Here is a 13,049-nt window from a genome sequence, read left to right on the forward strand (position 1 = left end):
AAAGGTGAGCTGTCGTTGCTGTCGAGCCGACCACAGCTCAGCCGTCTTGGCCATAGCAAACGCCAGGGGCTTGTGATCCACAAACGCGGTGAATTGGCGTCCCTCCAGCAGAAAACGAAAATGGTGGATGGCCAGAAACAATGCCAACAACTCCCTGTCGAACGTGCTGTAGCTGCGTTCGTTACGACGCAATTGGCGACTAAAAAATGCCAGCGGTTGCCACGTCCCGTCGACCCATTGCTCCTGCACGGCGCCTACGGCGTAGTCCGAAGCGTCAGTCGTAAGTGCGATGGTGGCGCCAGGCAGCGGGTGCGCCAACATCGTTGCGTTTGCGAGAGCATCTTTCGTGTCCACAAAAGCGCAATCCATCTCTGGTGTCCAGACCACAGGTTCCTTCCCCGGTTTCCCTCTGAGTGCCTCGTAGAGTGGCTGCATAAGCTGCGCGGCCCGGGGAACAAACCGATGGTAAAAATTTACCATACCGAGGAACTCCTGGAGCACTTTAACGGATTGCGGGCGTGGAAAAGAAGCAATCGCCTCCACCTTCGACCGAAGTGGCACTGCTCCTTCCGCAGTGATGCGGTGGCCCAAAAAGTCGATCTGTCGCAGCCCGAATTGGCATTTGGCCAGGTTAATTATGAGGCCATGCTTATGGAGGCGGCGAAAAAGGAGGCGCAGGTGGCTGAGATGTTCCTCTTTCGAAGTACTGGCGACCAGGATGTCATTGAGATACACAAACAGGAACTTAAGATCCCGCAGCACTGAATCCATAAGGCGCTGGAACGCCTGCGCCGCATTCTTGAGCCCGAACGGCATTCGGAGGAATTCAAAAAGTCCGAACGGGGTAATGACCACCGTCTTCTGGATGTCCTGGGGGTGGACGGGCACTTGATGGTAACCCCCGGGCGAGGTAATGACCACCGTCTTCTGGATGTCCTGGGGGTGGACGGGCACTTGTACCCCCGGGCGAGGTAATGACCACCGTCTTCTGGATGTCCTGGGGGTGGACGGGCACCTGATGGTAACCCCCAGGCGAGGTAATGACCACCGTCTTCTGGATGTCCTGGGGGTGGACGGGCACCTGATGGTACCCCCGGGCGAGGTCGATTTTGGAAAAAAACGAATTGCCCGCCAAATGTGCGGAGAAATCTTGGATGTACGGTATTGGGTACCGGTCGGGCGTCGTGACCTCATTGAGGCGCCGATAATTGCCGCAGGGCCGCCAACCACCGCCGGGCTTAGGGACGATATGAAGTGGCGAAGACCAGGGACTATCCGACTGGCGAACAATCCCCAGCCGCTCCATGGTGGCGAACTCCGCCTTCGCGGCCTCGAGTTTACTGGGTTCCAGCCGCCGAGCCCGGGCATAGACCGGAGGGCCGGTCGTCGCGATGTGGTGCTCCACACCATGTTTAGCGGTCGTTGCCGAGAAGGTGGGCCGAGTTAGATCTGGAAATTCCCCGAGAAGGCGGGCGAAGTCGTCGGGCGCCGGCACGGTGCAGGAAACCGTGTGAGGCGCGCCTAAGCCCTGAAAGCACGGGATAGAGGCAAACGTGGTGGCGTGAATCAGACGGCGATTTTGTAAATCAACCAATAGGCCATTGGCACAGAAGAAGTCAGCGCTGAGGATTGCCTGTGCGATTTGGGCGGTGATAAACTCCCATAGGAAAAATTGCCCGCCGAAGCACACCTGGATCCGCCGCTTCCTGAACGTACGAATAGCACTGCCGTTGGCGGCCTGGAGTGGAGAACCGCGCCTCCCGGCCCTGGCGTCGAGAAGTGAAGCGGGGAGGATGCTGCACTGGGCGCCCGTGTCACACAAAAACCGCCGGCCCGAAATGGAGTCGGTGATATAAAGTAATTTCCCGGAATCTCCAACCACCATCGTAGATGTGAAACCGACCTCGGGGTCGTTCTTCCGTTCACGCAGTCGGTGCTGTTGCTTTCTCGTTGCATTAGGCACGAAACTACAGGGAGGACGGCAGCATCTGGCTATTGGGCCGAAACGGGCGTGATAGTAACAGAGACCGGATGGTGGAGGCGCCAAGGCGGGGTTCTTCGGGGCGGGACGCTTCGAGGTGGCGCAGTAATGCTGCATCACCGCATAAATAGTGTCGGCTTCGGCCGCGAGTGCTACACCGTCCGTAGCCTTCAAGCTGGCGAGGGCTGCTTGCACCTGCTCGGGGAGCTGGCTCAGGAACAGTTCCCGGAACAGAAAACACTGCGGCTCAGAACCAAGGAGCGTGAGCATCTGGCTCATCAACTCAGACGGCTTGGCGTCGCCTAACCCGGGCAGTGTGAGTAAACATCGTGCGCGCTCCGCTTTCGTGAGACCGAAAACCTGCATTAGTCGCGCCTTAAGCATATCATACTTGTTATCCACGGGTGGGTTTTCCAGCAGGCTGATGATCCTCAAAGCCGTCGAGCTGTCCAGTGCGGAGACCACGTAAAGATAACGGGTCTGATCCAGCACGATGTTCCGAAGTTGGAACTGAGCCTCCGCTTGGACGAACCAGGAGGCCGCCTGTTGTTCCCAAAATTGAGGGAGCTTCAAGGTCACTGCATTAACATCCATCGTGCTGCGTCGCGCTTCCTCTGTGAAAATCGTCCGCGAAGCTTCGGGGTCACCACTATAGGAATCGTCAGATCCCTAGCTGAAATACTGAGGTCGAGTCAGTCCGATAATTAAACGAAGTTTAATGTAAACTAAAGAACAAACAATGGAATGCAGGAGAAACAATCAACAGGTCTTTTCTTAAGGCTGGCTTCACGAGGTCTGACCAGGGAACCTCCCAGCCTGACGTCATGACGTCATCACGTTTCCCGCCGTTCGGGACGTCACGTGACCAACGTGATGACGTCATCGCGCTGGTTCTGGAACTTACCGAGAACGGGTTATTTACAAACAGTAAACAAACATAGGTGCTGTAGCACTCTGTTAAAGGCAGTTATATATAGTCATATATACAGGAGTCCCTTGGTGGCTTTGCCACGATATTTAATTATTTTTGTGGATTATTAATGCAATTATTTCTAATACTTAGAAAACTTCTGTAAAATATGCAAATTCAGTCTTACATAAAGAAATAACTTGCATTTATTTTACGCCTTTCATAGCCTCAGGACATCCCAAAACACTTTATAGCCAATTAAGTAATTTTGATTGAAGTGTAGCCACTGTTGTAATGTAGGGAAATGTAGCTGCCAATTTGTGCACAGCAAGTTCCCACAAAAAGCAATGAAATAATGACCAAATATCCTGAGCTAAAAATTTGTGGCCGCCACAAGAGTTGCTGGTGTCACCGGCAACTTCGGTTAATGGCTGCTGAAAATGGACAAAGCGCTACCAGGGAAAAATTCACCCAGCGCCAACTTAGTGTGTAATGCCCTCCTGTTGGCGAAAGTGTTGACATGGAAGTTGGAGTTCCTATCCAGGAGTGGCAATCCAGCTTCCAGCAGCCTCTGGAATCGAGGCTATGGTGTTCGCTAGGCATTGTGAGAAATTAAAAGGGCAATGCATTAAAAATGCAACGCCTTCTGAAATAATACAAATTAAAATGAAGTGAAAGAATGCAGTTTTTAGCACTTATTACTATTTTTTTTATTTAACATTAAAAAGAAGTCCAAATGGGAGTCCTCAGCACTTAAAGCTGAATTCCATTCCGAACCTCAAAAAATGGGAAAAGTGCTTCAGCACTAAAACAAATGGCTCAACAAGCCAGGGAAGGGGCACCCAGGGTCTTGCACACAGCACTCCAGTTTTGTACAGGGGGTCAACACTGCAAGAGAGATCCTCTACCCACAGGGGTCAGGAGGACCTACAGAAAGAATGAAGGGATTAATTAAGAGGGGGGAAATAGAGTATGAGAGTAAGCTTGCTGGTAACATAAAAACTGACTGTAAAAGCTTTTATAGATATGTGAAGAGAAAAAGATTGGTGAAGTCAAGCGTAGGTCCCTTTGCAGTCAGAATCAGGGGAATTTATAATGGGGAACAAAGAAATGGCAGACCAATTAAATACATACTTTGGTTCTGTCTTCACAAAGGAGGACACAAATAACCTCCCAAAGATGTTGGGGAACATACGGCCTAATGAAAGGGAGGAACTGATAAAAATCAGTATTTGTAGGGAAATGGTGTTAGGGAAATTGATGGGATTGAAGGCCGATAAATCCCCAGGGCCTGATAATCTACATCCTAGGGTACTTAAGGAAGTGGCCCTAGAAATAGTAGATGCATTGCTGGTCATCTTCCAAAATTCAATGGACTCTGGAACAGTACCCATGGATTGGCGGGTAGCTAATGTTATCCCACTGTTCAAAAAGGGTGGTAGAGAGAAAACGGAGAATTACAGACCAGTTGGCCTGACATCGGTAGTGGGGGAAATGCTAGAGTCCATTATAAAGGATGTAATAGCAGAGCACTTGGAAAAAAGTGACTGGATCGGACAAAGTCAACATGGCTTTACAAAAGGTAAATCGTGCTTGACTAATCTACTGGAATTTTTTGAGGATGTAACTAGTAAAATAGATAAGGGAGAACCAGTGGATGTGGTGTATTTGGATTTTCTTAAGGCTTTTGATGAGGTCCCGCATAAGAGATTAGCGTGTAAAATTAAGGCACATGGGATTGGGGGCAAGGTATTGACTTGGATAGAGAACTGGTTGGCAGACAGGAAGCAAAGAGTTGGAATAAACAGCTCTTTTTCCGAGTGGCAGGCAGTGACTAGTGGGGTACCACAGGGATCGGTCCTTGGACCCCAGCTATTCACAATATATATTAATGATCTGGACGAGGGAACTAGATGTAATATCTCCAAGTTTGCAGATGACACAAAGCTGGGTGGGCGTGTGTGCTGTGAGGAGGATGCTGAGAATCTCCAGTATGATTTGGACAGGTTGGGTGATTGGGCAGACGCATGGCAGATGCAATATAACGTGGATAAATGCGGGGTTATCCACTTTGGTTTCAAAAACAGGAAGGCAGATTATTATCTAAATGGCAATAGGTTGTGAGAAGGGGAAGTGCAATGAGACCTGGGCGTCCTTGTGCACCAGTCGCTAAAAGTAAGCATGCAGGTGCAGCAGGCGGTTAAGAAGGCAAATGGTATGTTGGCCTTCGTAGCAAGAGGGTTTGAGTACAGGAACAAGGATATCTTTCTGCAGCTGTACAGGGCCTTGGTGAGGCCACATCTTGAGTATTGTGTGCTGTTTTGGTCGCCTTATCTGAGGAAGGATGTTCTTGCTATGGAAGAAGTGCAGTGAAGATTCACCAGACTGATACCTGGGATGGCAGGAATGATGTATGAGGAGAGATTGGGTCAACTGGGCTTGTACTCGCTGGAGTTTAGAAGAATGAGAGGGGATCTCATCGAAACTTATAAAATTCTAACAGGACTAGACAGACTAGATGCTGGAAGGATGTTCCCGAGGTCGGGGAGTCCAGAACCAGGGGTCACAGTCTAAGGATAAGGGATAAGCCATTTAGGACAGAGATGAGGAGGAATTTCTTCACCCAGAGAGTGGTGAACCTGTGGAATTCTCTGCTAAAGAAGGCAGTAGAGGCCAATTTATTAAATATATTCAAGAAGGAGTTGGATATATTTCTTAAGGCTAAAGGGATCAAGGGATATGGAGAGAAGGCAGGAACAGGGTACTGAATTTGGATGATCAGCCATGATCTCATTGAATGGCGGAGCAGGCTCGAGGGGCCGAATGGCCTACTCCTGCTCCTATCTTCTATGTTTCTATGTTTTTATGATTCTAGGTGGGACCACATCACCAAGGTCATCACTGCCAGCAATGATTTGTCGTTGGCATATTGGATGGATAGTTGTATAAAGTTTGGAAGATTTGCTTTATGGTGGCTTTTATTTTAGCATCGTGACCAAGAGGATGCTGTGATGGTCAGTAACAAAGGGTGGGACAAATGTTGAAACATAGGAACACAGAAAAATAGGAGCAGGAGTAGGCCATTCAGCCCTTCGAGCCTGCTCCGCCATTCAATATGATCATGGCTGGTCCTCTATCTCAATACCATATTCCCGCTCTCTCCCTGTACCCCTTGATGCCTTTTGTGTCTAGAAATCTATCTATCTCCTTCTTAAATATATTCAGTGAAATGGCCTCCACCGCCTTCTGTGGTAGAGAATTCCACAGGTTCACCACCCTCTGAGTGAAGAAATTACTCCTCATCTCAGTCCTAAATGTCCTACCCCTTATCCTGAGACTGTGACCCCTCGTTCTAGACCCCACAGCCAGGGGAAACATCCTTCCTGCATCCAGTCTGTCTAGTCCTGTCAGAATTTTACACGTTTCAATGAGATCCCCTCTCATTCTTCTAAACTCTAGTGAATACAGGCCTAGTCGACCCAATCACTCCTCAATCGACAGTCCTGCCATTCCAGGAATCAGTCTGGTGAATCTTTGCTGCACTCCCTCTATGGCAAGTATATCCTTTCTTAGGTAAGGAGACCAAAACTGCAGACAGTACTCCAGGTGTGGTCTCACAAGGCCCTGTATAACTGTAGTAAGAAATCCTTGCTCCTGTACTCAAATCCTCTTGCAACGAAGGCCAACATACCATTTGCCTTCCTAACTGCTTGCTGCACCTGCATGTTTGCTTTCAGTGACTGGTGTACAAGGACACCCAAGTCCCTCTGTACATCAACATTTCCCAATCTAACACCATTTAAATAATACTCTGCCTTTCTGTTTTTCCTACCGAAGTGGATAGCTTCACATTTATCTGCTTCTGCCATGTATTTGCCCACTCACTCAACTTGTCTAATTCGCCTTGAAGCCTCTTTGCATCCTCCTCACAACTCACAATCCCACCTAGTTTTGTGTCGTCAGCAAACTTGGAAAGATTACATTTGGTTCCCTCATCCAAATCATTGATAAATATTGTGAATAGCTGGGGCCCAAGCACTGATCCCTGTGGTACCCCACTAGTCACCACCTGCCACCCTGAAAAAGACCCATTTATTCCTACTCTCTGTTTCCTGTCTGTTAACCAATTTTCAATCCATGCCAGTATATTGCCCTCAATCCCATGTGCTTTACTTTTGCACACTAACCTCTTATGTGGGACTTTATCAAAGGCCTTCTGAAAATCCAAATCCACCACATCCACTGGACCAAAACTGCAGACAGTACTCCAGGTGTGGTCTCACAAGGCCCTGTATAACTGTAGTAAGAAATCCTTGCTCCTGTACTCAAATCCTCTTGCAACGAAGGCCAACATACCATTTGCCTTCCTAACTGCTTGCTGCACCTGCATGTTTGCTTTCAGTGACTGGTGTACAAGGACACCCAAGTCCCTCTGTACATCAACATTTCCCAATCTAACACCATTTAAATAATACTCTGCCTTTCTGTTTTTCCTACCGAAGTGGATAGCTTCACATTTATCTGCTTCTGCCATGTATTTGCCCACTCACTCAACTTGTCTAATTCGCCTTGAAGCCTCTTTGCATCCTCCTCACAACTCACAATCCCACCTAGTTTTGTGTCGTCAGCAAACTTGGAAAGATTACATTTGGTTCCCTCATCCAAATCATTGATAAATATTGTGAATAGCTGGGGCCCAAGCACTGATCCCTGTGGTACCCCACTAGTCACCACCTGCCACCCTGAAAAAGACCCATTTATTCCTACTCTCTGTTTCCTGTCTGTTAACCAATTTTCAATCCATGCCAGTATATTGCCCTCAATCCCATGTGCTTTACTTTTGCACACTAACCTCTTATGTGGGACTTTATCAAAGGCCTTCTGAAAATCCAAATCCACCACATCCACTGGTTCTCCCTTATCTATTCTACCAGTTACATCCTCAAAAAACTCCAGTAGGTTTGTCAAACATGATTTCCCTTTCATAAATCCATGTTGACTTTGTCTAATCCTGTTGATATTTTCTAAGTGTCCTGTTATCACATCCTTTATAATAGACTCTAGCATTTTCCCTACTACTGATGTTAGGCTAACCGGTCTGTAGTTCCCTGTTTTCTCTCCCCCTCCTTTTTTAAATAGTGGGGTTACATTTGCCACCCTCCAATCTGCAGGAACTGTTCCATAATCTACAGAATTTTGGAAGATGGCAACCAATGCATCCACTATTTCCATGGCTACCTCTTTTAGTACCAGAAAAGGGGAATTGGTTGTTGTCACTGGTTCTGCAGGCAGATGATTCCATCCCGGATATCTTGGCCAGACAGGGGCTGCCTGGGTTGCATCCTTCCTTCTACTTCCTCCTCTTCTGCTTCCTCCTCTTCTATTTTCTACCAAAGAAGGCAGTAGAGGCCAATTCATTAAATATATTCAAGAAGGAGTTGGATATATTTCTTAAGGCTAAAGGGATCAAGGGATATGGAGAGAAGGCAGGAACAGGATACTGAATTTGGATGATCAGCCATGATCTCATTGAATGGCGGAGCAGGCTCGAGGGGCCGAATGGCCTACTCCTGCTCCTATCTTCTATGTTTCTATGTTTTTATGATTCTAGGTGGGACGACATCACCAAGGTCATCACTGCCAGCAATGATTTGTCGTTGTCATATTGGATGGATAGTTGTATAAAGTTTGGAAGATTTGCTTTATGGTGGCTTTTATTTTAGCATCGTGACCAAGAGGATGCTGTGATGGTCAGTAACAAAGGGTGGGACAAATGTTGAAACATAGGAACACAGAAAAATAGGAGCAGGAGTAGGCCATTCAGCCCTTCGAGCCTGCTCCGCCATTCAATATGATCATGGCTGATCCTCTATCTCAATACCATATTCCCGCTCTCTCCCTGTACCCCTTGATGCCTTTTGTGTCTAGAAATCTATCTATCTCCTTCTTAAATATATTCAGTGAAATGGCCTCCACCGCCTTCTGTGGCAGAGAATTCCGCAGGTTCACCACCCTCTGAGTGAAGAAATTTCTCCTCATCTCAGTCCTAAATGTCCTACCCCTTATCCTGAGACAGTGACCCCTCATTCTAGACCCCACAGCCAGGGGAAACATCTTTCCTGCATCCAGTCTGTCTAGTCCTGTCAGAATTTTATACGTTTCAATGAGATCCCCTCTCATTCTTCTAAACTCTAGTGAATACAGGCCTAGTCGACCCAATCACTCCTCAATCGACAGTCCTGCTATTCCAGGAATCAGTCTGGTGAATCTTTGCTGCACTCCCTCTATGGCAAGTATATCCTTTCTTAGGTAAGGAGACCAAAACTGCAGACAGTACTCCAGGTGTGGTCTCACAAGGCCCTGTATAACTGTAGTAAGAAATCCTTGCTCCTGTACTCAAATCCTCTTGCAATGAAGGTCAACATACCATTTGCCTTCCTAACTGCTTGCTGCACCTGCATGTTTGCTTTCAGTGACTGGTGTATAAGGACACCCAAGTCCCTCTGTACATCAACATTTCCCAATCTAACACCATTTAAATAATACTCTGCCTTTCTGTTTTTCCTACCGAAGTGGATAACTTCACATTTATCTGCTTCTGCCATGTATTTGCCCACTCACTCAACTTGTCTAAATCGCCTTGTAGCCTCTTTGCATTCTCCTCACAACTCACAATCCCACCTAGTTTTGTGTCATCAGCAAACCTGGAAAGATTACATTTGGTTCCCTTATCCAAATCATTGATATATATTGTGAATAGCTGGGGCCCAAGCACTGATCCCTGCGGTACCCCACTAGTCACCACCTGCCACCCTGAAAAAGACCCATTTATTCCTACTCTCTGTTTCCTGTCTGTTAACCAATTTTCAATCCATGCCAGTATATTACCCTCAATCCCATGTGCTTTACTTTTGCACACTAACCTCTTATGTGGGACTTTATCAAAGGCCTTCTGAAAATCCAAATCCACCACATCTACTGGTTCTCCCTTATCTATTCTACCAGTTACATCCTCAAAAAACTCCAGTAGGTTTGTCAAACACGATTTCCCTTTCATAAATCCATGTTGACTTTGTCTAATCCCGTTGATATTTTCTAAGTGTCCTGTTATCACATCCTTTATAATAGACTCTAGCATTTTCCCTACTACTGATGTTAGGCTAACCAGTCTGTAGTTCCCTGTTTTCTCTCTCCCTCCTTTTTTAAATAGTGGGGTTACATTTGCCACCCTCCAATCTGCAGGAACTGTTCCATAATCTATAGAATTTTGGAAGATGACAACCAATGCATCCACTATTTCCATGGCTACCTCTTTTAGTACCAGAAAAGGGGAATTGGTTGTGGTCACTGGTTCTGCAGGCAGATGATTCCATCCCGGATATCTTGGCCAGACAGGGGCTGCTTGGGTTGCATCCTTCCTTCTACTTCCTCCTCTTCTGCTTCCTCCTCTTCTATTTTCTACCAAAGAAGGCAGTAGTGGCCAATTCATTAAATATATTCAAGAAGGAGTTGGATATATTTCTTAAGGCTAAAGGGATCAAGGGATATGGAGAGAAGGCAGGAACAGGGTACTGAATTTGGACGATCAGCCATGATCTCATTGAATGATGGAGCAGGCTCGAGGGGCCGAATGGTCTACTCCTGCTCCTATCTTCTATGTTTCTATGTTTATATTTCTCCTCTTCGGCTTCCTCCTGTTCTATTTCCTCCTCTTCTCTTTCTTCCTCTTCTGTGTCTTCCTCTTCCCTCTGTGAGCAGATGCTGTAAATCTGAAATGACAGCATAAAATTCTGGAAATACTCAGCAGGTCAGGCAGCATATTAACCTGAATCGTGAACTCTGTTTCTCGCTCCACGGATGTTGCCTGACCTGCTGAGAATTTGCTGTATTTTCTGTCTTCGCAGAGACTTTCCTTTACTGTCCGAGGCCTTGCAAGTATCCAGCAGCACTCCTTACACACTTAAAAAAACTTTTTACATCTATTGCAGCAAGCCACTACTTCAATAAAATCATAAAAAACCTAGTCCAAAAGCTTAAATGCTAACTTACCTGAAAGATGTATATGTCCCTTTAAGAGGTGCTGACAGCACCTCTGTCAGTCTGCTGAATGCTAGGTTTACATGGCGAGCTTAGGACGCAGCGCTGAACTCAGCGCAAAAGTCCAAGTTTGCCATGATGATGTTAAATCACCGTTCACGCCGACTGACGTCACCTCGCCCTCATTTTAATTTCAGGGTGATGGATCTTACCGGCAGCGCTGCTGGGCCTGGGAAAATGGAGGACGCCACGGGACCCGCCACCAGATGCCGAAAGAGTGGCTGCCACCCTCTTAACCTGTGGCGTTAAGCCCCTGAATTTTTAGCCCTATATTTTTTAGTGATGTTGGTTAAGAGATAACTATTGGCCAGGACACCGGGAGAACTCCCCTGCTCTTCTTCGAATAGTGCCACGGGATCTTTTACTTCCACCTGAGAGAGCAGACGGGGCCTCGGTTTAGCGTCTCATCCGAAAGGTAGCACCTCTGACAGTGCAGCTCTCCCTCAGTACTGTACTAAAGTGTCAGCTTCGATTATGTGCTCAAATGTCTGGATTGTGATTTGAACTCATATACCTTGAGGCTCAGAGGCAACAGTGCTACCACTGAGCTAAGGCTGACACAATGTAATTCAAATGATTATAAAAATTCTGTTTCATTCTTTGAACTTGCCATAATCCTTACATTTAGATATTAAATTGTTATTTATGCTCAACTGTTTAAATGTGAACACAATTATAAACTGAGGGAACATGAAGTTAAATATAACTTAAGAAGTAATTACAGTTTCCATCTTGTGGAACTAACTGATAGCTAACAGAATGAATGCAGACTTGGTTAAACATTCAAATAGCCAATAGATTGCTGATTTAATAAGGAGGAGAGGACGATGGGATCAATTCCGGGACGGGAGAGAGATGAAATGGGTTGTACAAGATTTGAACATGAACCAGAATGACAGAATGATCCAGTTGAGCTGAATTACTTTTTAATCATCTTATGTTCTTGGTTGTTTGACGTTCAGAGGCTCTCTGTAGCAATTGTTCAGCCAAGCATAACCAGATGTGAATCTGTTTAAAGAATACAATTGGTGTAAAATATTTAAGACTGATTTTATTGGCCCGCCCATCTTCACAGATAAGACCCAGTAACTCCAGGGCCTCATTTAAATGGGACTCCTGCCAGAAGGCAGTAGGAATGATGAGGAGGCCAGCAGGTGGGAGCAGGATTTCAGGTGGCAGGAGGCCGGTGACCTAAGAGAACAATTCCTGTCAGTTCTGTAAGTTGGTTGGGGATGTCTTGAGGCAATCATAGTCAGGGCAGGGGGAGAGAAGCCTGGGTCAGGGGATGCTCAAGGTTTCCTTGTTCGGCCCGGACGAGCAAATTGTCACCTTTAAAACCTATATAAAAAATTAAAACTTAGCTGGGGCTCTGCTGGTCATGATCCTGTCAGCCTGCACGGTTTTGTTGGTGGGACTGTGCCATGGACAGGCCATTGTCTATCTAGAATTAGAATGGTGTACGTGTCTGAATGATGCCATCGATGAGTGACTTTGCCATTGTATTTAGGACCCCGGTTGCCTGGGGCGAGTGCCTGTTTTGAAGCAAATAACAAAACTGCATTAAAATGGCGGCTGGCATAAACAGTTCAGGAACAGTGCAGTAAGTTATCAAACCTGATTTTAACCCCGCCCACACAAACCGTTCCCACTGGACAGGCAGAATTAAAATCGGGGCTTTAGTTAGCAGTACTAATGCAGAAAATGGAGAGCAGGCATTGGTCAATGTCTTGGCCAAGTCCCCTCTTCTCTCATCCCTACCTGCAACGTGACCTGCCCTCTCTCTCTGCAGGCACTGACTGACACTGTGGGGTAGATTTTCCCGAACCTGTCGGGAAGAAGGCGGGACTTCCCCTTTCGGGTTTTTGACCCGCCTACTACGACGTCCGGCCATTCTGCGCGATTTTCCCTTGATTGACCTTGTTGAGCCCGCCCAGCGGGCTCAGCAGGCCAATTAAGGGCCAACCGGCAACAGGTGACGTCACAGTCTGAAATTTCATCTGTCAAGAGTTCTTGACAGATGAAATATCAGCATTTGACAGCTGTTTGAAGCTGTGAAACACT

Source organism: Somniosus microcephalus, chromosome 10 (assembly GCF_052327205.1).
Source record: "Somniosus microcephalus isolate GS21.2 chromosome 10, FLI_Smic_1.0, whole genome shotgun sequence".
NCBI lineage: Eukaryota > Metazoa > Chordata > Chondrichthyes > Squaliformes > Somniosidae > Somniosus > Somniosus microcephalus.